Below are 26,002 nucleotides of genomic sequence, written 5' to 3' on the forward strand. Positions count from 1 at the left end.
CGATACGGAGGCGGACATCAATGTTAAGTAAACCTCTGTGAATCACCCTCTTACCCTCCATGACTGAGTCCATTATTCTCTTTGTCGCTAACTCTTTTTTTTTTTTTTTGCTAGGGGCTTTACGTCGCACCGACACAGATAGGTCTTATGGCGACGATGGGATAGGAAAGGCCTAGGAGTTGGAAGGAAGCGGCCGTGGCCTTAATTAAGGTACAGCCCCAGCATTTGAATGGTGTGAAAATGGGAAACCACGGAAAACCATCTTCAGGGCTGCCGATAGTGGGATTCGAACCTACTATCTCCCGAATGCAAGCTCACAGCCGCGCGCCTCTACGCGCACGGCCAACTCGCCCGGTGTCGCTAACTCTTGTGGCCTCGTTTAGTTCACCACCTTGGCCTCCCTCTACATCTCTTACCCTCCATGACTGAGTCCATTATTCTCTTAGGAAACTTACTCTCCTCCATTTGCCTCATATGACTCCATCACCAAAGCTGGTTTATCCGTACAGCTTCATCCTTCAAGGTTACAGCTACAGCCTTCATTTCTCCATTTCGAGTACCCGCCTATCATTTCACCACCTGTTTGTACAAACAATTATACACACTACCTTCATGTATGCTACTTCCAACTTACAAATAAGATTTCCCGAATCCACCCAGCGTTCACTCTCGTACAGCAAAGTCTGTCTGAAAACAGACCAATATAAAGACAGTTTCGTCCCAGAGGTACCTGCTCTCATATAGAATACCGATGGTCGTAACTACGAGCTCACTTGCGGCACCTTGATTCAATTTCACTAACTATACTACCATCCTGGGTGAATACACATCCTATATACTTGGATTTGTGGGCTATATGAAAAGACAGAAGTAGCTTAAACCATGGGATTTTAAGGGAAATCCTGCCGAGAGCAAACAAGTGTTCAATTATTGGTGAAAACGTCCTCGTTGGCTGAATGGTCAGCGTACTGGCCTTCGGTTCAGAGGGTCCTGGGTTCGATTCCCGGCCGGTTCGGGGATTTTAACCTTACTTCGTTAATTCCAGTGACTCGGGGGCTGGGTGTTTGTGCTGTCCCCAACATCCCTGCAAATCACACACCACACACAACACTATCCTCCACTACAAAAACACGCAGTTACCTACACATGGCAGATGCCTCCCACGCTCATCGGAGGGTCTGCCTTACAAGGGTTGCACTCGGCTAGAAATAGCCACACGAAATTATTGTTGTTTGTTTGAGTCATCAGTCCATAGACTGGTTTGATGCAGCTCTCCATGCCACCCTATCCTGTGCTAACCTTTTCATTTCTACGTAACTATTGCATCCTACGTCTGCTCTAATCTGCTTGTCATATTCATATCTTGGCCTACCCCTACCGTTCTTACCCCCTACACTTCCTTCAAAAAACAACTGAACAAGTCCTGGGTGTCTTAAGATGTGTCCTATCATTCTATCTCTTCTTCTCGTCAAATTTAGCCAAATTGATCTCCTCTCACCAATTCGATTCAGTATCTCTTCATTCGTGATTCGATCTATCCATCTCACCTTCAGCATTCTTCTGTAACACCACATTTCAAGAGCTTCTATTCTCTTTCTTTCTGAGCCAGTTATTGTCCATGTTTCACTTCCATACAATGCCACGCTCCACACGAACGTCTTCAAAAACATCTTTCTAATTCCGATATCAATGTTTGAAGTGAGCAAATTTCTTTTCTTAAGAAAGCTCTTCCTTGCTTGTGCTAGTCTGCATTTTATGTCCTCCTTACTTCTGCCATCGTTAGTTATTTTACTACCCAAGTAACAATATTCATCTACTTCCTTAAAGACTTCATTTCCTAATCTAATATTTCCCGCATCACCTGCCTTCGTTCGACTGCACTCCATTACCTTTGTTTTGGACTTATTTATTTTCATCTTGTACTCCTTACCCAAGACTTCATCCATACCATTCAGCAACTTCTCGAGATCTTCTGCAGTCTCAGATAAAATAACAATATCATCGGCAAATCTCAAGGTTTTGATTTCTTCTCCTTGGACTGTGATTCCCTTTTCAAATTTCTCTTTGATTTTCTTTACTGCCTCTTCTATGTAAACATTGAAAAGGAGAGGGGACAAACTGCAGCCTTGCCTCACTCCTTTCTGGATTGCTGCTTCTTTTTCAAGGCCCTCGATTCTTATCACTGCAGAGTGATTTTTATACAGATTGTAGATAATTCTTCTTTCTCGGTATCTGATCCCCATCATCTTCAGAATCATAAATAGCTTGGTCCAATCAACATTATCGAATGCCTTTTCTAGATCTACGAATGCCATGTACGTGGGCTTGTCCTTCTTGATTCGATCCTCTAAGATCAGACGTAAAGTCAGGATTGCTTCACGTGTTCCTACATTTCTTCTGAAGCCAAATTGATCTTCTTCCAACTCAGCTTCAACTTGTTTTTCCATTCTTCTGTAAATAATACGTGTTAAAATTTTGCCGGCATGAGATACTAAACTAATGGTGCGGTAGTTTTCACACCTGTCAGCACCGGCTTTCTTGGGAATAGGTATAACAACATTCTTCTGAAAATCGGATGGGACTTCTCCTGTCTCATACATCTTGCACACTAAATGAAATAACCTTGCCATGCTGGTTTCTCCTAAGGCAGTCAGTAATTCAGAGGGAATGTCATCAATTCCAGGTGCCTTGTTCCTATTGAGGTCACTCACAGCTCTGTCAAACTCTGACCTCAAAATTGGGTCTCCCATTTCATCAGCATCAACAGCCTCTTCATGTTCCAGAACCAAATTATCTACATCTTTACCTTGATCCAACTGTTGGATATGCTCCTGCCATCTTTCTGCTTTGTCATCTTTCCCTAGAAGTGGTTTTCCATCTGAGCTCTTAATATTCATACACCTAGATTTCCTTTCTCCAAAGGTTTCCTTGATTTTCCTGTATGCAGCATCTACCTTTCCCAGGACCATACAGCCTTCGACATCCTTGCACTTCTCCTTCAGCCATTCTTCCTTAGCTATCTTGCACTTTCTATCCACTTCATTCTTTAATCGCCTGTATTCTTTTCTGCCCTCTTCATTTCTAGCATTCTTGTATTTTCGTCGTTCATCAATCAGGTCTAGTATCTCCTGAGTTATCCACTGATTCTTAGTTGATCTTTTCTTCCTTCCTAACATTTCTTCAGCAGCCCTACTGACTTCATTTTTCATGACTCTCCACTCTTCCTCTATAGTGTTTCCTTCAGCCTTTTCATTTAGTCCTTGTGCAACATGTTCCTTGAAACAATCCCTCACACTCTTTTCTTTCAACTTGTCTAGATCCCATCTTTTTGCATTCTTTCCTTTCTTCAATTTCTTCAACTTCAGATGGCATTTCATGACCAACAAGTTGTGGTCAGAGTCCACGTCTGCTCCTGGGAAAGTTTTGCAATCCAACACCTGGTTTCTGAATCTCTGCCTAATCATAATGAAGTCTATTTGATACCTTCCAGTGTCTCCAGGTCTCGTCCACGTATACAGCCGTCGTTTGTGGTGTTTGAACCAAGTATTGGCAAGGACGAAATTATTATACTGGGTAAATGAAAAAATCTTAATATGTAACAAAGAACAGCGGAAGAAGTCTGAGAAGAGAATGTCATGTTAAGTAAAGGATGCTTTACATCAAGGAATGTCAACATTTTAACACCGAACAAGTGGCTGCGCTGTTTAGATCACGTAGCTGTCAACTTGCATTCGGGAGACAGTGAGTTCGAAACCCAGTGTCGACAGCCCTGAACATAGTTTTTCATGGTTTCCCATTTCCACACCAGGCAAATGTTGGGCCTGTACCTTATTTAAGGCCATGACTCACTCCTAGTCTTTTCCTATCCCATTGTCGCCGTATGGCCTACCTGCGTCTGAGCGACGTAAAGCAAAGTGAAAACAAAAATCACATTTTTACACAGGCTATTATGATTATTAAAACAGAATGACAACTGTATCATTCTCTACTACTTGTCAACAATTTATGTTCGTATTCAGGCGGTCAAAAGGCTGGCTTTCTGAGACCAAGTTGGCAGGTTCGATCCTGGCTCAGTCCGGTGCTATTTGGAGGTGCTCAAATACGTCAGTCTTGTGAAAGTAGATTTAACGTCACATAAAAGAACTCCAGCGGGACAAAATTCCACACCTCGGTGCCTCTGAAAATCGTAAAAATTGTTATTGGGACGTAGAACTATTATTATTATTATTATTATTATTATTATTATTATTATTATTATTATTATCGTGTTTATTCATCGCATTTGGCCCGTAATTAAGCTCTATTAAGAGGAAGAATATATTTAGAGGCAAGGTGCGCAATAAAGGATGTCATTTTATGAACTCTATACCGTGCGGGACGCCATAGTTCCCCACTGCAATTAGCGAACAACAGGTGGGCCATTTGACTAACACCAGGCCCAGCTCATTTAAATGAACTTGCGGTAGAAGCATAAGCGAGTATCGTTCATAACACCGGAGTACGCAATAGTTTAACAATACTGCCGTTCGAAGTTGTTTGATGCTTCCGCTACGAACATAGCAAGCCACGGTTTCTAAAAAGAAAGACGTATAACCAACAGGAAAGGACCGAGCGAGTTGGCCATGCGGTTAGGGCACGCAGCTGCGAGCTTGCATTCCGGAGATAGTGCGCTCGAAGCACTGAGGATGGTTTTCCGTGGTTTCCAGCTTTCACACCTGGCAAATGGTGGGGCTGCACTTTAAATAAGGCCACGGTCGCTTCCCTCCCACTCCTAGCCCTTTTGTAAACGTCTTATCCATAACAAAAGAAATTATCCATTTATGTTATGGTAGCTTTCTAAAATATACTATTCCTTAATTAGAATATTCCGCAAGCACGCCTAGTATGCCTAACTAGAACTAAATAGTTTACATATTCGTCATAAATCATAAAGCGCTTCTTCAACGACCACACTGTCCGGCTCCATTGCTAAATGGTTAGCGTGTTGGCCTTGGGTCCAGAGGGTCCCGAGTTCGATTCCCGACCGGGTCGGGGACTTTAACCTTAACTGGTTAGTTCTAATGGCTCAGGGGCTGGGTGTGTGTGGCGTATTTAGCATTAGAAATCATCCTAGGTAAGGCTCTCATCTTCACAGACATGCAGGTCGCCTCATAGGCCGTCTCGAGAAAAAGACCCGCACCAGGCATCTCCGGAGGTCATAAGCCATTATTATCGACCACACTGATATTCCAGTAGAGTCAAAAATCAACCGAACGTGTGTAGACACTTTTATTGCAGAGGGCAGGACTTGAACACTACCCTCAGAGTAACCCTTTGGACAGCGACGCACTTCAGTACCACTTTTCGAAACAGTCCGCAGTGCAATTCTCGTCACTTCCCGCATAGCGCGCGTCGCATAGGTATGTAATGAAGCGACTAATATGTTGGGGCATTGTCGTGATAGTGAATCCAATTCTGAACTTGCCACAAATGAGGCCTTTTACTCGTACTCCATCCGGAAGACGCCGAGGAACGGAACGTATGTATCCTTAGTAACAGTTCGACCTGCAGATATGAGTACGAAATGAACCAGTTTCTGAACATCGAAGAACACTTCGATCTCTTTGATCAGTCTATTCGACTGCACGAAATCGTTTTTGTTGTGATGAGGTAGGTGATGAAGATGAGGACTCCCGTTTGGATTGTGGGTCGTAGAGAAAACACAATGTCTCATTACCTATAATCATTCGGTGCAATAGATTTAGATCCTACCACATATGCCTGGAATCATAGGCAATACTCCACACAAGTTAGTTAGAAAAGTTGCCCGCGAAGCAAGGCGAACCAGCCAAAGGTCGATTACCTTGTGATTCTACTGGTAAGGAAACATACCGGTAACCGTACTAGAAAAACACTTATATAAATTGAGAAGAAAAGAGAAATAAACGTAAGCTGAATTAACATGATCGACTTACATGCTCAGAGTGTGTCGTTCCAAGGAAACCAATAGTAGAGTATCAACAGTATACATACCTGAAAAGAGAAAATCAATACATGTAGTGATACAACTATCCTTTCATCCTTGTTAAAAAAAACAGTAAGCCATGTAAATTCCATTCCTTATCTTAAAAGAAGCCATAATTCTGTTCTGCGCAAAGACAGTAAACAGACCAGAACTAGGTAAGACCATTTGTGAGTAAATACACAGTTCAAAAAAATTAGGGGATGTGGATGTTAATTTGGTAGATGGAGTCTCAATGGTCGTACACCATACCTTGAGACCTTGGCTACTCAGGGTATGTCAATTCGAAGTTCTACTCCATCTGTAGGTTTTTTTTTTTTTTTTTTTGCTAGGGGCTTTACGTCGCACCGACACAGATAGGTCTTATGGCGACGATGGGATAGGAAAGGCCTAGTCGTTGGAAGGAAGCGGCCGTGGCCTTAATTAAGGTACAGCCCCAGCATTTGCCTGGTATGAAAATGGGAAACCACGGAAAACCATCTTCAGGGCTGCCGATAGTGGGATTCGAACCTACTATCTCCCGGATGCAAGCTCACAGCCGCGCGCCTCTACGCGCACGGCCAACTCGCCCGGTCATCTGTAGGCTTAGCCATGCATTAAACTGTGAGGTGACCCCTCAAAACAAAGTAAATGGCGGTGCGTCCGTGTGTCGTTGTGAGGTACACAGGCTACTGCGGTCATTTGAGGACGTTGTACGTCAACCAGCACATCCCATGAGACATCTTAACGAGGTTCAAGTCGCAAGGGCCGTCACTTTGATCCAGGAAGGATGGACTTCTCGTCGTGTTGTTGTGGATCTCAATGTTTCTCCGTCAGTTATTCACCGCTTGTGGAATCGCTACAATGAGACATGCCAGTTCACAAGGAGGGTTGGACAAGGTCGTGGACGCATGGCAACCCCACAGGATGACCGATATAACACCATCTGTGCGTTTCGACGTCGTTCAGCAACTGCCAGAAAACTGCAACAAGACCTCCGGAAGGTCACTGGAGTCTTGTGTCTGATCAGACCGTAAGGAACAGGTTAAAAGAAGTGTCCTTACGACCCAGACGTCCTGTTCGAGTGCCCCGTTTAACATAGCAACATCGCGCAGCTCGATTTCTGTTTGCCCGTACCCACGTCAACTGGCAACTTCGCCAATGAAGACCTGTGTTGTTCACAGACGAGTCCAGATTTCCCCTGACACAGCGTGATGGACGTCAACGTGTATGGAGACGCCGTGATGAACAGAACATGCCAAATGTTGTCCAGGAAGGCAACCGATTAGGACAAGGTTCTGTGATGATGTGGGGTGGCATCCGTATTGATGGCCGTACGGATCTTGTCGTCGTCCGTGGTAATCTTACCACCGTGGGGTAGAGCCAGCAGATACCACTGCATACGGTGTTGGACCTGAATTTGTACTCATGCACGACAATGTCAGGGCTCATGTAACGCGCATCACCAGAGCTGTCTTGGGAGAACTGGACATTCAAGAGATGGAATGGCCAGCAGTGAGTCTCGACCTTAATCCCATCGAGCATGTGTGGGATATGCTTGACAGACGTGTTCGTGGGCGTCCTATTCCACCACAGACTCTCCAAGACCTCGAACAGACTCTCATTGAAGAATGGGACCTGATACCACAACATGACCTCCGTAGACTTATACGGAGCATGCCACGTAGGTGCCAAGCTGTGATAAATGCTCGTGGAGGACATACACCATACTGAAGCTCTCCAAGTGTGATAAAAATCCACCCAGGAGGACTGTTATCACTTTGTTTTCGCCCCTATTTGAACATTTCCGTTTGTGTTCTGAAAATGAACGCGAATCCATCGATGTTCTTCTGTATACTTCAACGGTAAAGAATAAATGTTTAGTTGGTAATATACCTGGGTGTGCGGTATTGTTTTGTGGAGCATAGCATACGTTCAAAAACATGTTCAACTAATTTTTTTGAACTGTGTAGCAATTGCCACTGCCATCCAAAGTTTAATTAGTAATTACCCTAGCCTTGTTTCCTTCATCGTAGGTGTAGCGTTTGTTGCGAAATAGTAATCAGGTGTTATCAAGAAAGCTTGCTGGTGCTTCTGCCATATTCCACCTAAAAGTCTTAAATGGATTTCCCTACGATAGATGTAAATATTAAACAACAACGAATAAAGGCATGCGATGAAATTAAAAATTACAATTTGCTTTACGTCGCACCGACACAGATAGGTCTCATGCCGACAATGGAATAGGAAAGGGTTAGGAGTGGGAAGTAACCTACCTTAATTAAGATACAGCTCCAGGATTTGCCTCGTGTGAAGATGGGAAACCATGGAAAAGCACCTTCAGGGCTGCTGACAGTGGGGTTCGAACCCCGAATGCAACTTATATTCTGTATTATATTTTGAAGTTCATTTCACTTTATTTTATTTAACTTTTCAAAGATTTAGATTTTTTAAATGCTATTTGTTCGAGGCGTCGACCTATAGAGATCTTTTGCCCCTACTTGCACCATATTACATGAACCTGCGTCCCCAGGCCAGGGATATTAATCAATTACAATTAAAAAACCCTGACCCAGCCGGGAATCGAACCCGGAGCCACGCGTTTCCCCCTAAACCCCGGGGCCGGACGAGATTTAGATTTAGTCCAATTGTATTCTTGTACTATACGTAAAATAGAGCTATATAGTTATATTGAACCACCACACCCTGTAACATATTAAATAAATAAATAAATAAATAAATAAATAAATAAATAAATAAATAAATAAATAAATAAATAAATAAATAAAAATATAAATTACCCCTTACACCTACTATTGAAGGACGTTTGCCAACCCTACACACGTCACAATTGGCAATGCAATAACACAAGAGATCGGAATGTGTATGATCTAATTTTGCATATTTTAACGAGGAATATGTTTTGTTGGAGGACCTACTCGGTTAAAAAGCGACATGCAGACAGCATTATCCACCGTGTACTCTGCAGTGGTCATAGTTATCATAAACCAATAGTTAAGTATAACTTCAGAGTGTGACAAATAATCTTGTTAAATATTTCGTTTAACTAGTTGTCCATGTTCATGGAGAAACTTTACGTTTCGACATTCTAAGTAGGTTATTGCATACATTTTGCGTAATGAGCACTGAAATTATCATATTTGTTTTTATTTCACCTTGAACTTACAAAATGTGTGTACAAAACACAATTTGCTCTATCAGAAGGGAACATTATTTTTTAACCGGTCAAGTATGCCGTCTGCCTGATAGTTTCTGTGCATTCTGCCTACAGCAGACAACGTTCCACAGCGGTTCGCGATTTGAACTTTTTGAATATCTTAATGCAGGTCTTTATTGGAAAGCACAGCGAGATTAACACAGAAGTAGGAATGTGGTCGTAGAACTTCAGATCATCAGTCTGTACAATCTCATCATCACATGTACGCAGCATTCTTGTTATGGTTCCAAAACAAACCTCCACATGAATGAAGCCTGTATATAACTTGCAAACGTTAATTTAATAATCAAAATACAGTAATTACCAATTAATTAACTATGAAGATTCACAGGTATCTCTTACCTTCCTTTATGATTTCATAAAAGTCTATTTGTGAACAGCATCGTCTAGATTATTTTATAATCTCTCAGATCGTATTGCAAAATTAGCACAGGATGTCGAAAATAACAACAGCTTAATGAGATGGATGAGACTTCACACAAAATGATATCGAATTTTCAGATTGTAATAACACGTGATGAGAATATTATCATTTCACACATCCCATTAACCGTGTACATTTAGGAATAAATAACCTATTACATCAGTGTAGTTCTAAATAGCATCGTTCACAGAAGAAAAGAAACAAAATATGCAATTTATATTGAACAACGATGAAAGGAGTATTTTCAATTCTATTCCGGTTTCCTTACTGCGTGTTTATTTATATCGGTACAGGATAAAGCCCAACTACGGCACTGAACATAACAGCAAATGGTCCTTATTACGTTCTCTACAGGTTTCAATACGACTGTAGTCTGGAAAAGTCAGATTAATTTTCTATGGATGAGTATTAAGGCAATTATGTCCGGCTCCATGGCTAAATGGTTAGCGTGTTGGACTTTGGTCACAGGGGTCCCGGTTTCGATTCCCGGCAGGGTCGGGAATTTTAACCATAATTGGTAAATTTCCTTGGTACAGGGGCTGGGTGTATGTGTCGCATTCATCATCATTTCATCCTCATCACGACGCGCAGGTCCCCTACGGGCGTAAAATCAAAAGAACTGCATCTGGCGAGCCGAACTTGTCCTTGGACATTCCTGGCAATAAAAGCCATGCACCACTTCATTTCATTTCAAGGCATTATTACTGTAGCAATCACAACTCTGTTATTAATAGTATTACTGAAGTCACCGGTCTGGATATTCCCATTTGAAAGGCAGGTTGGCTCCAGTACTCGCAGTTTCGAAGAACCAATCTCTCTCCTGGGAAGCAGGGGGCGGTTTTCTTTTACGACCGTGCGAACACTAACGTAAGACGTGGAACCATGTTCCGGCACGCCGCCTACCAAAACAAGAGGACCGCAGGGAGCGATGTTTCTAATGTTGTGCACCCTCCACAGTGGTCATCTAGTATGGCGTTCTTCTAACTGTAGGATGTGCTTACGTCCACCTCTATTCAAACTAGAAATCATGGGACTGAATAAACGAATAATTGCATTCGGTGTGAGGCGGTAGTGGCCTACAGCCTCTCTGGCTCAGCGATAGCGTGTCAGCCTCTCACCACTGGTTTCCGTGGTTCAAATCCCGGCCACTCCATGTGAGGTTTTTGCTGGACAAAGCGGAGGCGGGACATCTTTTTCTGCGGATACTCCGGTTTTCCCTGTCATCACTCATTCGAGCAACACTCTCCAATATAATATCATCTGTTAGTCATTAATCATTGTCGCAGGGGAGTGCGAGACACTTCGGCAGCCGGCACAATTCCTATCCTCGCCACTAGATGGGAGCTTCATTAATTCCATCCCTGACCCGGTCTAATGACTGAAAAACATGTTGTGGATTTTCATTCATTTCCATGAGGCGGTACTTCAATGTATTCTTATTAGGCCATATTTTAAATACAAAGAGCGGATATTTGGGGAGTAATACGTTAATTTAAAGGAAGATTAGCAACAGCGAAACGCCTTTTCACAGAGAGAACGTTAGTAAATAATTATCGCAGTATGAAAAGAAGCAGTTCTAAGGCGAATGCCGAGGCAGTTCCTATTATAGGCCACGGCCGCCAACCCTCTCGCCTTCTCCGCACATCTCCTTCACCGCAACAAATCTGCTGGCCTGAGAGACGGCGTCAGCGTTTGGGAGGCTCGCTTCCACCTTCAGGTGAGGAACGAAAACATTTTAGTATTAGCAGTAGACTAAGGGACAGTTTGTAAATACTATTATTGGGAATGTATTGCTATTTGGTGGTGAAAACTGGAATATCTGGACAGAATACAAAAGACTCTTATAGACAATAGAAATGTGGCTACGCGGAAGCGAAAATTAGCTTGACAGAAAGAAATAACAATCATGAAGTGTTAAAAGAAGTACAGTACAGGAACAAAGAAGCCAGAGGAGGAAAACAAAACTTTATGGCCACAGGTTCAGACACAATAGCTTTATAACTAATACGTTTGAATGGGGCGTTCTGGGTAGAAGAGGGAAAGATGAAGTTGTACTGAAGATCATCAGATGTTAGAATTACCAAGAAGCAAAGACGACAGAACAAAAAGTGGCGGCGGCGGCGGATACTGTTTTAAGAGGAAGTACAACTGGGCGAGTGCCCCCTCTTAACACTGATTAGATGGAAAATGTCCAGGTGCAGGTATTGCCAAGATAAAGGGAAGAGTGTAAAAATGAAGGACTAATACCGTCGGGGTCAGAAAAGAGCAACTGTTGGCCAAGGGAGGTTGAGCGAGAAAAATGAAAATGAGGAGCCTGACACAAGTGGAAGTAATGCCAGACTCAGCTAAGGGAACCGTGGTCACCAACACACGTTCCTAAATTGAGAGCCCCTGATTCCCCTTTTAGATGTCTCCTTCAACAGGCAGGAGATAGCGTGGATGTACTATACCTACCCATACCACAAGAGAAGAAGAGAAAATGTTTGTAGAGACACAGCCTTTACAAAAGGATGATGATGATATTAATTTACGATTTTGCTGAATTGCCAGGACATCTTTTTCCCCAGAATCTTCTGTACAAAAGTTCGCGCGAACAATTGTGATCAAACAGGCCGTTTCGCTGTCGTCTATGTAAATTTCCCTTCAGGAAGTGTTCCGTGGGATAGAGAACACCAAAAGATTTGTTCAGAAAGGCTTAACTTGCTACTTGCCAAAACACAGCCTCCTAAGTTATACTTCCATCACAACCACCATAACTGTGCCAATAGTGGAGTGACCGTCTATCACTATCAGACGCATTCGTTAATGTTCCTGATGACATAGTACAGCAGAAGAGATGTGTAACACGGAATCAATTGCATGTGTTCAACAAACATGACGCCACTTCTTTTTATACAAATGGCTTTAAGTCGCACCGACACAGATAGGTCTTACGGCGACGATGGGATAGGAAAGGGCTAGGAGTGGGGAGGAAGCGACCGTGGTCTTAATTAACGTACAGCCCCAGCATTTGCCTGATGTGGAAAAGGAAAACCACACAAACCCATCTTCAAGGGTGTGAACAGTGGGGTTCGAACCCACAATCTCCCGAGTGCAAGCTCACAGCTGCGAGCCACTAACCGCACGGCCAACTGGCTCGGTAGCTACTTTTGGTCGTCAAGGGAAGGGTATAGACATTTTACGCCATGACAAATTTTCGAATAACTAGTGATTACACCGAAAAGTAAAGAAGTGTTTCGGACCGGCCTTTACCTGCTCACCGGTAAAACATTAGGGAAACCTACTAGTTGACTTAACCTCGTAGATTGTAGTAAAATATAACTAGCAAGTCTTGGCTCTGCAGTTCACACACACGTTTAGCTTTATATGAAATAACGCAAGATATTCAATTATAAATTGTGTCTTGATATTACACCCAGCCCTGGAAAAAATAATATGTGCTATAGAAGAGTGTTGACATATTTAAATTATTGCATGAAAAGACTCGAAAACATCTGAGGAAGTGCCGTTATTTTACATCAAAATTACGAAAAATCAAGTTAATGTAAGTCAATATGTCACTGACCACACTTTGAGTCATTTATCAATATATTTCTGTAACCTATATACAGTAGCATAAATATGCTCAATTTTATTTTTCATATTAAGTAAATGATATGAACAACTCGATACTAATAATAATTATTATTATTATTATTATTATTATTATTATTATTATTATTATTATTATTATTATTATTATTATTATTGTACCGGTTGGTACACCTATACGCCGCACATTTGAATTTTCCGCCTTAAATTACTTTCTACCGGAGATACTCTGAACTTTAACAACTGAATTAATCCAACAGTTCCTCAGAAGATGCCACTGTGTGTATTTCGATTTGTTTTTGTTTTTTTGGTTGATCAAGAAGTGTGGACCTTCTCTGACAGATGTCTCTACTAAAAAACTATGATCATGCACCCTGGTGCGAAGGGTAGGAACTTTTTGAAGAAATTTTGTATTCGAAAGTTTGTCTTTACTAAATTTTGTTCTTTCATTTTTTGGGTTGGCAATATTAATCTTTCTTTCCGCCAGTTTTGAACTCAGCCAATCCCGAATTTCTTTAATTAATTTTTGACCAATAGTGTCTTTCTTCTGCGATGTTGATGTGTAACTTTTAGCTACCCAATAAAGTTGAGTGGGTGTGTCTTAATTATTCATGAAAGGTCTCGAAGCTTCCACGAGGGTTTAAAAACTGCTGATTTTCACGGCTCTTGGCCACTCGAACAACATCTAGCTCAGTGTGTGGATATGTAGCAGGGGGCGAGAAGCGCCTCTTTCTTCAGGCAGCCGTTCTTCAACAAGGTAATGGCCGTTTAACATCTTTATTTCTTGCTAGCTCAGCAGTTTAACCCTCGGGGCAGGTCCGAAACCTTCAATATGTAAACAATCCATTGAAACATGTAAACTCTTTCCAGTCTTTGTAAAATCTTCATATAACTTTAACTGCAAATCGGGGATAGAGAGTGCCTTGCCCCCTCGAGCTCCCCCTTCATCTTGAATTTGAGGTGACTACGTTTTGGTAACCGTTCTTCTATTCCTTCTTAATGTGTTAAATTTATTCTGTCTACATGTCACCTCCATAGTATGGGAATAGCCCCCGCTTATCGGCCTAGCACCACTTACTTTTTAACAAGCTTCATGTAGGAGTGCACCCCACTGTCGGCAGCCCTGAAAATGGTTTTCCGTGGATTCCCATTTTCACACCAGGCAAATGCTGGGGCTGTACCTTAATTAAGGCCACGGCCGCTTCCTTCCCAGTCCTAGCCCTTTCCTATACCATCATCGCCATAAGACCTATCTGTGTCGGTGCGACGTAAACCAACTAGCAAAAAAAAAAAAAAAAATGAGTGCAAGTTCACGCCTCCATTCATCTTGGTATTTTGGGGCCATGTAATTAATTTGTTCTTTTTCCACGAAGGCCCATTAGATTGGGTACGAGATACTCCTGTTAATATTTGTAACTTGTGCCTTGATGGCAGTGGATTCTGAAGTCTAGGTAAAGAATTTAATAGGCTTGGAAAATTGAGAGCGGCTCAGCTCTTTCTTGGGTTTGAAAAGTGCCTCCGGGAGGCTTGAGGTTGAAAGTGGGGAGCGAGTGCCCTTTGGTAATTTGTGGTTGTGAGCTGAGGGCTCAGGAATTGTAACTTGGGGCATGAAGCCCAGAATTTGTAAAGACCTCTTAACTTGTTCTTTGTTTGTAAAACTTCTATCGTACCTGAATTTTCATTGTTATTTCACCTAGTGAAAAGTTGTTAAAATTTTGTTGTCTGTTGAAAATATAACCTTTATTAAAATTTTTAAATTCTTCTTTCGGACTTGTAGTTAGACCCATTCCAGCCCACACCTTCTTTCACCTCTGCTGATCCACCAAAGCACAGTAATAATAATAATAATAATAATAATAATAATAATAATAATAATAATAATAATAATAATAATAATAATAATAGCGTAAAGTCTCTTCAATTACTACAGGTTTTACAAGACATCAGGAATTAGGAAATTTTTCCGGTAAGACTTTTAACATGTCAAAAGCCAACAACACAAAGTCATTCCATTTAAATACCGTCAGGTGCCACCGATCTCAGCCAGGATTGAACACACTATCTTTGGGAAGAGAAGGACATCTAAGCCATTTCACTATTACAGGTGGCAGGTACCCCCAAAGGCTTAGGATGAATCACTCTGTCCTCTTTTGAAACATTTTTCATTTGGTGAATACACCCTGACTGGTTTTCTTATTTTGTGAATAAGACATATCTTGGTTATTTTGGACACACCGAACGAGTTGGCCGTGCGGTTAGGGGTGCGCAGCTGTGAGCTTGTATTCGGAAGATAGTAGGTTCGAACCCACTGTCGGCAGCCCTGAAGATGTTTTTCTGTGGTTTCCCATTTTCACATCAGGCAAATGCTGGGTTTGTACCTTTATTAAGGTCGCGACCGCTTCCTTACCACCTTATACCATCGACGCCGTAAGATCTATCTGTGTGTTGGTGCGACGAAAAGTAATCAAATTGTTACAAAAATCGGAGTAGAAATTAGATACCAAGAAGGAGCTTCACATTATGTTATGCAATGTTATTAATAATCAACATTAATTAACGTTCAACATATTTGTAATTTGTGTATAACTGAACATGATTAACTTTGATGGAGAACCGACCGCGAGAGCGTGTAAGGTAATGTAAGACTACAATGTCTTCTACCCTGAGGGGAGGGATATGCTCCCAGACCCGCTTTCCAATGGTAGTACAGTGCTAGTTATAGTATTTAGTGTCCTGTGGAGCGTAGGTTACCTGTGTCCCGAAAGCATCCAGGCGGCTCAGTCGCGACAGTGCTGACATAGCGCAGTAAGCTATTTGCAAACAGTTAATGATTTCTTAATAATTTCTTACTATAAATTTTGAGTATCGGAGTTAAAAGGTGGTGGTGACTTTGTATTTGATGTACTGGTGTATGTGTAATGTGTGGGAGACGTTCTCACCGTGCAAGTGTAAGTGAATGAGCGTTCACCCATCTATGGGGTGGCCACGGCCACTGTTGCTCAGCTGTGAAAAGGATGATAGCAGGTTGGTACCTTCTCACTGTAGCGGTGTTGTAGTGTGGGGGACGCTCTCACAGAACCCCGTGTAGATGTAGGTGGGAGTCCTCCCACGACTCCTGTGTCATATAGAGGTCACCCATCCAAGGTTTGACCACGGTCAACGTTACGTAATTGTATGTGTGATGATTTTCTCATTCTCCCGCCTCGGTTGCCATTTAATTCCAATGTGTCGCAATAAGACTGATTACGACATGTAGGGCCAGTACGATCTGGTGTGAATGGTGAGATTTCGGTGGTGATGTAATCTTTAAATCCCATAAACTGAGTATATGGCGTGTGTTCTCGCGTAGTTTTACTTGGTTTTTCCTGCTTGCCGCCTGGATCTACACACAACCAAGAAACGAGACAGCGTGATAACCCTCACAGTTCACGCGAGAAGACTTCTGCCTAAACACCTCTCATTTACTGTGGTGGTGGTGGTTGGCGCCATATACGTTGCACCCGATGGGATGCGAATAGTTGAACACCGAGTGGTATAGCCGCTGACAGTTGTAACATTCGACTAGTAAACGAGGTGACGTCAGTTGGTGCCTCACCTTAGGCTTGGGGGCAGGTTTTTTTTGCTTATTTTCCCCAGGATCAGGCCGTACCGTAGAGCAAAACTCGTCCTTGGGAATCACTAACCAGAAAAGTGTCCATAAGTGCCGGCCACTATAACAACAAACAATATAATATTCTTCTTCGCTTTCTAATTACTTTCACACCAATATCACTGAAGCTTTTGCCCATGTTACAGGGCCATTATCAGCTATGTTGAAGACAGCTATGAGTTCATCACGTCCCGCCCCACAGCTATGTATAAAATACCATCTCAGAGTCGCTAAATTATTACACACCCCAAGACGCTCGCTGCAGCTTCTTCAAATCCGGAACAGGTAATAAATCGAACCTTTACGACGACTGGTCCCGCCTTCACAAACAGGGTTGCCAAATGTTCACTTCAAGATGGCCACACAGTGACATTCAGTCCTTAACATATGAAGAAAGCATCTATTCTCACATGAACATGTTCGGTATGCATAATGGTAAATATAAACGTTTTTCAGCTTATCCCTATAACTCCTAGGGTCACTGCAGCCATCATGGCCCTACCTGACCCATGTGCTTTGCCTGGACAATGAAAGAATAGACCACTATTCCAACCTCGCGCGTCTGGGTGGTAAGCCGACATCTAAGCCACTAATCAGACACGTTCTTGCCGTCATTACATGAAAGAAGAACAGTTCACGTTTTTCAGTCCTGGAATTCAAAGAGAGAAACTATCTCAAATATTGCCTAAATGAGCATGGAAACGTAATAACCACCAGTGGGATTCAAACCTCAGAAGTTGAAAAAATGTAAGATAGCAAACTTCGAGTGTAAGTACAATGCTGAGAATGGGGAAAATAGGCTATAACGATTGTCATCGACGAACAATATTCAGTTTATTATTATTATTATTATTATTATTATTATTATTATTGTTACCGGGTTTTAGTGGTAGGTAGAGGTGAAAGAAGGTGCGGGCGTGAACGGGTCTCAAACTACGGAATCAAAGTTAATGTAAAATTTAACAAGGTTATATTTTCTTTTCAAGATAAAGAAATAACAAACATGGCAGGTACAGAGTAGCAAGTCAACCAAAATGTAGGTACAATATTTACTAGATTTGGGCTCAGCGCCCTTGCTTCACAATTCGTGGGCAATCAGCCCAAACTTACTTCAAAATAAGTTTTACCAGAGGGGCAGAAAACCCCATTCATGTTCAGGAACATTTGCTCCAAATTACACTGAAAAGCCTCCACGAGGCATACAACACTTAATTTTCGAAAAAAAAGAGCCACTCGCTCTCAACTTTAAGCCTCTCAAAGGCCACACCAAACTCCACCTTCAAGTTGTCCTCACTGGACATAGACACAGGGGTAAAATACCCAACCTACTGAGGTCTATTAAATGAAAAGGGGTAATTACATGACCTCCAAAATAACAATTTGAGAGGAGGCGATCTGCACTCCTAATACACTTTGTTTTTAAAAACCTAATCTGGCTCTAGGCCACTAATGCAAGGGCTAATCCCATACTATAGAGGTGACTTTAGAAAAGAACAATTTATTTTATGTTAACTAAGAATAGGTTGAGAAAAATAAGTTCACCTCAAAACAATATGATTGGGAACTCGAGAGGGTTAAGCACTCTCTATCCCGATATGCAGTTTAAAAGATGGAATAGATACAAGTTCCTTTACATTTTAGGGAAGGTTACATAATGGAAAAACTTCGGACCCGCCCCGAGAGTTAAACTGCTGAGCAAGCAAGAAAAGAAGTAATTAATCGGCCATTACCTGGTTGTTGACTGTCGCCGAAGAAAGAGGCGCTTCCCGTCCCCTGCTATGTACTTTACACACTGAAAGATGGAACAGAAGTGGCCCGGAGACCCTAAAATCAGCAGTTTATATCCTCTCGCGGAAGGTTCGAGGCGTTAGGGGAATGAAAACACCCTCCCACAAACTCTTTATTGGGTAGGATACAGCAACATATTCAAGTTGGGGGAAGATACCTCGGATTGGTCAGAAATTAATAAAAGAAATTCGGGATTGGTTAAGTACAAAACAAGGGGAAGGAGAGGGGTATACAGCCAACTTAAACAGTAACAGAAAGAAATTTAACAAGAAACAAACTTTTGAAATAAAAATTTCTCCAAAAAAAACAGTTCTTTCACTCCGCACTAGGGTGCACTATTGTTGATCTTCAGTAGTGTCCTCTAGAAGAGAAAGTTCACACTTCTTACTACAAGCAAAACAAAATACGTCGAAAATGACACAGTTCAAAAACTCTAAAATTTCCAGGTAGTGACATCTTCTGAGAAACTTGAAAATTAATACCGTCAATAAAGTTCAGACTTCCTCCAGCAGAGGAGTTTCAACAGGCGCAACTTTTAAATTAGCGGCGTAGAGGTGTACCGCCCGGTACAATTATTATTATTATTATTATTATTATTATTATTATTATTATTATTATTATTATTAATATTAATATTATTACTGAAAATGAAAATGAAAACCTACAACCTGTTTTCCAGTCTTTGACCGGGTCAGGGATGTAATGAATGAAGCATATATAGGCTATTAGTACGATGGGGTCGCCACTCCCGAAGTGATTTATGAATGACTGATAAATGCTATGAAATGATAATGGAGATTGTTGCTGGAATGAAAGATGACAGGGAAAACCGGAGTACCTGGAGAAAAACCTCCCGTCTCCGCTTTGTCCAGCACAAATCTCACATGGAGTGACCGGGATTTGAACCACGGTATCCAGCGGTGAGAGGCCGACGCGCTGCCGTCTGAGCCACGGAGGCTCCTATTATTATTATTATTATTATTATTATTAAGCCTCCGTGGCTCAGGCGGCAGCGCGCCGGCCTCTGACCGCTAGGTTCCGTGGTTTACATCCCGGTCACTCCACGTGAGGTTTGTGTTGGACAAAGCGGAGGCGGGGCAGCTTTTCTTGCGGGTACTCCGGTTTCCACTGTCATCATTCATTCGAGCAACACTCTCCAATATTATTTCATCTGTCAGTCATTAATAATTGTCACAGGGGAGTTCGACAGACTTCGGCAGCCAGCACTACTCCCATCCTCGCCGCTCGATGGGGGCTTCATTCGTTCCATTCCTGACCAGGTCGAATGACTGGAAACATACTGTCGATTATTATTATTATTGTTGTTACGGGGATACCCGTGGACCAGCAGAGGTGAAAGAAGGTGCCGGGGTGAATGGGTCTAACTACAAAATCAAAGTTAATTTAAAACGGTAACAAAGGTTATATTTTTCTCTTTAAAAAAAAAACAAGTAACGATGTAACAGGTACCAGTAGCAATAAACAAGTCTGGGAAAGACAAGATTGGTGGTATAAACAGAACTTGGGCTTCAAGCCCTCAGTTTACACTTCCTGAGCTACACCCTTAACTTGACAAAGATAATAACCTTACTTAAGGGCAGAAATCCCCTAATACCTGGAGCACTGGCTCCCAACTCAAATTATTGAGCCTTCAAAAGGCATTCAGTAATCTTGCTTTGAAAAAGAGCTAACAGGCTCTCAGTTTTCAAGCCTATTCAAGGCAACACCCAAAATGTCTTACATCTTTTGGCCTTCCATGGCCCAGTTTACAAAACTGAAACAGGGGTACCTTGTACCCAACCTATAGGGCCTTCGTGTACAAGAAATACCAGTTAAATAAATGGCCCGAACACAAAATGAAAGAAGTCGAATACCTGCACTCCTAGATGTGAATTTTAAAACCTAAAGGGCACTAGGCCAATGAAACAAGGGCTATTCCCAAACTATGGAGGTGACTCGTATAATAAAGAAATTTAACACATTACCGAAAGGAAGGAAATCAGTTACAAAATGTAGTCACCTCAAACCAAAATGAAGGGGCGCTCGAGAGGGTGCACACTCTCTATCCCCGATTTACAGTTACAGATTTTATGAACTTTTTACATAAGCCGGCAAAGAATTACATTTGTAGAGAAGTGGGTTACATATTTAAGGTTTCGGACCTTTCCCTCAGGTTAAACTGCGGAGCTAGCAAGAAATAAGATGTTAACTGGCCATTACCTTGCTGAAGACCTGCTGCCTGAAGAAAGAGGCACATCCCGCCTCCTGCTTGACACACACACTAAGTTATATGTTGATCAAATGGCCAAGAGCCGTGAAAACCCGCCCTTTATAAACCCTCGGGGAAGGTTTGAGACTTTTCGTGAATAATCAAAACACACCCACAGAATTTTATTGGTGAATGAAAAAGTTACACTCAAAATCGAAGAAGAAACACGGGATTGGTTGAAAACTAATTACAGAAATTCTTGATTGGCTAAATTCAAAACTAGCGGAAAGAAAAGATAAATATTGCCAACCCAAAAATGAATTAACGAAATTTAGTAAATATGAAACTTATAAATACAAAGTTTCTTCAAAAAGGTTCCTTCACTTCGCACCAGGGTGAATTATCAAAGTTTGTTAGTGGTGACGTCTATGAGAGAATTTATAAGTTTGTCCAGTTTCAAGTTCACGGTTTCTCCTGTAGAGGAGTTCTTGAAGGCGCAAGATTTAAATGTGAGGCGTAGAGGTGTACCTGCCGGTACAATTATTATTATTATTATTATTATTATTATTATTATTATTATTATTATTATTATTATTATTATTATTATTATTTACCGCTGGCATTCAATGCCTGTCAGGGGCTACATGGCCAAAGCGGTAAAGGCGTGCTCGGTTCACCCGGTAGGACGTGAGTTCAATCCTCCATCAGAAGTCGGGAAAAAAAAAGAAACGAGATTTCCACTTCCGGAGGAGCACATTGCTCTGAGGTTCAATCAGTCTACACTAAAAATGAGTAGCACATTAATTCGTCGGGGCAAAGGCGGTCGGGCATAGAGTTACCTCACCAGGGCCCGAAGTTAGGAATAGTAAAAGCATTTACCTTCCACCCCTCCAAGGGCGTTCATGGCTTTGCTTTGTACGGGATGCCGTTTAGTATATGCATAATTATTTTTAAATTTGTATGTTATTTCGCGGAAAGGCACTCTTAAAATTCTATACATGCCTAATCTAAACATCGCTAAAGACGCACTGTAATAATTTCATGGTAACTATCTTCCGTGAGGGGAGTGGCAGTAGAATACAATCGAGTGAGTTGGCTACGCGGTTTGGGTCACGTAGCTGTCAGCTTGCATTTAGGAAATAGTGTGTTCAAAACCCACTGTCGGTAGCCATGAAGATGGTTTCCCATTGTCACACAAGGCAAATATCGCATTTATTAACGCCACGGTCGCTTCGCTCCCAAGCCTCTTCTATCCCCTTGTCGCCATGACATGTGTCGATGCGATGTAAAACCGATTTAAAAAGAAGAACGGAATGGAGAATTTCACCATACTCAGAGATTATTCGACGAAGTTTCGCAGACCGAATGATTAACTGCAGGAAATATTGGCACACGCACGCTCACATGAAATCCCACCTCCTACTGTACTGCAGACCACAAAATTGCATCTAAAGTCTCCATTACACAAGGCGAGTTTGCTAGCAACTCGCTGTCGCTCCGCGTAATATACGTTGTCTAGTAAACCCAACACTCGCTACTTTACCTGCTACATCCTGGCGACACATTACTACATAGCTAGTAAATTCGCACTGCATTATATGCCCAGCTGGTACAGTCCCTGTGTCTTTTCGGTTGTAGCAAAATATCGACAGAAATATGAGGGCTGTTTTTTCCAAACTCCGATGGACTATAAGAAAAAGACACCTTGACATAACAATTTTATTTCATCACTAAAATTTTAGTAGTTTCATACTTATTTTTCCACATAATCGCCAAATCGATTTAGTTATTTGTCGTATCGTGGCACCAGCTTTCCGATGCCCTCTGCACCGCTTCCTTCCCACTCCCAGCCTTTCCTATTCCATCGTCGCCATAAGACCTATCTGTGTCGGCGCGACGTAAAACAAATTGTAAAAAAATTGGAATAAAAGTCTACATCAATTTTTAAACTGAATTTATTTAGACAAGCGAAATTGGAGAGAACGTGCAATTAAGAATGTATTTAAATTAGAGGTGCTTTTCAGACGTCGTAATGTACCATAGGGGACTTGCCATCCACCAAACAAGACCGTGTCTGAAGATCATCTTGAGGTTAGGTTATGGACTTCATCGCGGCCACGTTGCAGTATGTATTGAAAAACCGGTTTCCAGTCAGTGACCGGATCAGGAATGGAATGAATGAAACTCTTATCTTGCGGCGAGGATAGGAATTGTGCCGGCTGCCGAAGCCTGTCGCACTTCTCTGGGACAATGATTAATGACTGACAGATGAAATGACAGGAGAGAGAATTGCTGGAATGAAAGAAGACAGCAAAAACCTGAGTACCCGGAGCAAAACCTGCCCCTCCTCCGCTTTGTCCAGCAAAAATCTCACATGGAGTGACCGGGATTTGAACCACGGAACCCAGCGGTAAGAAGCCGACGCGCTGCCGCCTGAGCCACAGAGGCTTTTGCAGTATGTATTAAATTTCCTAAAATTGATATAACATTTGATCTTACAAAAAGAGAGTGGCAGGAAAATAATTTTCCCGCAGCAATAGGCGTTCTTGGCTGTACTAGTGTTACGGTGGCTAATATGGTGATGCCTGGTTGAGTATATAACAGGAAAATCAATAAATATATTAGCATTTAGTACATGCTTGGTTAATCCCACGCTTTTATTTCACTCTTATTCCCGCACACGGCTTGTAAATTGGTTTGAATTAATTTCAAAGCCTCGGAAAAAACATCCGAGGTTTGTTAACTGGACAGAATGTTCCCGTAGAATGTCTGCGAACGTTACTGATGGAATATTTTCCCTTGCGACCAGCAAAATACAACTCAATTTGCGGGCAGACACATGAAAATGGAACACAGCAGTTCGGGTCATGTTGAAATATGAACAGGTGAGCGGTTGACGATCGTCCCCAACATGAATATGACTCTAATTCAAATTATCCACATGGCAGTGCACTTGAGTATCTACCAGGTCGAGTGAGAACTACTTTACTTTTACGAAAATACGTAGGCCTATACATTAGCTGGGCTGAGGCACAAAAGTCACTAAAGAATTTAGGAATTGCTCCCCCTGCATACCACCAAATCCCTTTAAGGTTCTATATTTTTCGAAACAGTTCACCGTCGGCCCATATCATAAAGTATCGTCTTTTCTTTGCCAATTAGTACTGGTTGATCGTGGACAGTTTCAGATCGAACCGTGGGATCAACGATGAAGCCTGATCTCGTTTTCTTTTCGACTGCCAGGATATAGACACTACGTGTACTTCCGTGAGTTGCGACGCAATGGACGTCGTCGTAGACCTCGAAGTGTTTTGATGGTAAGGGCTGATGCATTCTTTCTCCTGATCAAATGATGCCTTGTATTCCTCACGAGATCCCAACAATGTCAGGAAGGAGAAAAATGTGCAAGAGTCTTAATCATGTTGCAATCTCTGCAACGGGTGCAGTCCTGACTCCTTCCGCAGTAAGCCTTCACAGGGGTTACATTACCCTCTAGTTTAGCAGCGTCCTGCCTTTCAGAACTACTACAGCAAATTCGTGTACTGCGTTTCAAAGCCGGAAGACTTTAAGACTTGAACTATGTAACTAATATCTTGGCAAGTTGGCCGTGCGGTTAGGGGAGCGCAGCTGTGACTTTGATCCGGGAGATAACGGGTTCGAATCCCACTGTCGCCAGCCCTGAAGATGGTTTTCCCTGGTTTCCCATTTTCACATCAGGCAAATGCTGGGGGCTGTACCTTAATTAAGGCCACGGCCGCTTCCTTCCAACTCCTAGGCCTTTCCTATCCCATCGTCGCCATAAGACCTATTTGTGTCAGTGCGACGTAAAGCCACTGGCAAAAAAAAAAAATCATATGTAAACGATGAGCGAATAGGTTCTGAGGTGAACTAATCATTCGATCTTTTGATACCGGTGAGACACGTATTGTATATACATTGTTCATAATTATTCTACACAGGGCTATTCAGCTTCAGTTACTTCGCACAAAAATACGTTTCGGATATGTTTACACTGATAACTAGTTTATTTTTTCAGGAGTAATTGAATTCATTTGAAAAACGTCCACATGTATAGAAATGATAGAGCAAACACAAGTAACAGATGTGATGAGCGCTCCAACTAATTTAACAATGCATCAGCCGTGCAAACAAACTAGTAAAATAATTATCAATTTCCCGTCATTAAATTAAAAACGAACACATTGGTTCTAAAAATAGAATAAGTCAATTCTATATTCAATATACATCGTGCTGAAGTTCATCATGTTCGTTTATGATGCTACAACATTCTAAATTGAATCTAAAACACCTCCTCTAACCTAAAAATGCTCCTGAAAAAACTACAAACTAATTCCCTATCAAATCAATCACCACTGACATGCACTGAAGGATGTCGCCCACGCCCCTCTTTCTTTTAGGAGATAACTCTCTTTATTACCCTCACTCCCAATCCGAATGTTAAACATTATTATTATTATTATTATTATTATTATTATTATTATTATTATTATTATTATTATTATTATTATTATTATTATTATTATTATTATTATTATTATTATTATTATTAAGTCAACAGCGCCGGAAGAGGGGAAAGAAGCAGCAGAGCCTAGGTAACTTGACAAAAGACCAATCTAAAATTTTAAATGTTTAAGATGTTTACTAAATGATCTTTTCTCTTCTTTCCGTTAATATTTCAATATTTTTTTCAAAACAACAACAACTGAATAAATTTTAACAAGAGATAATAACAAATATTTATAAGAGGAAATAACAAGATAAGTTTTAGAGCTTAATCGTTAAGAGGGGAGTAGGAGTTCCCTTTCGACAAGGCTTGCTAGTCTTAAATACATCTTTGCCACTATAAAGAAGCTTGAGTTTCCAATAACAAAATGTTTCCCTTGAGAGAGATTTCGAACCTTCAACTTAGATTTACAAAGATTGCACGGGCCTAATATTCACATCCAGATACTTCAAAATGTAAAAGCTTATCAGGTTTACCCAACTTGATACTCGTAGCCCTTACGTTAAGGGAAAGAAATAACAAAGAACAGAGAGCCAAAAGATCTAGAGCGCAAGAACAAAAGCCCATACTATAAGGCCTAAAAATGACAATAAATAAC

Source organism: Anabrus simplex, chromosome 3 (assembly GCF_040414725.1).
Source record: "Anabrus simplex isolate iqAnaSimp1 chromosome 3, ASM4041472v1, whole genome shotgun sequence".
NCBI lineage: Eukaryota > Metazoa > Arthropoda > Insecta > Orthoptera > Tettigoniidae > Anabrus > Anabrus simplex.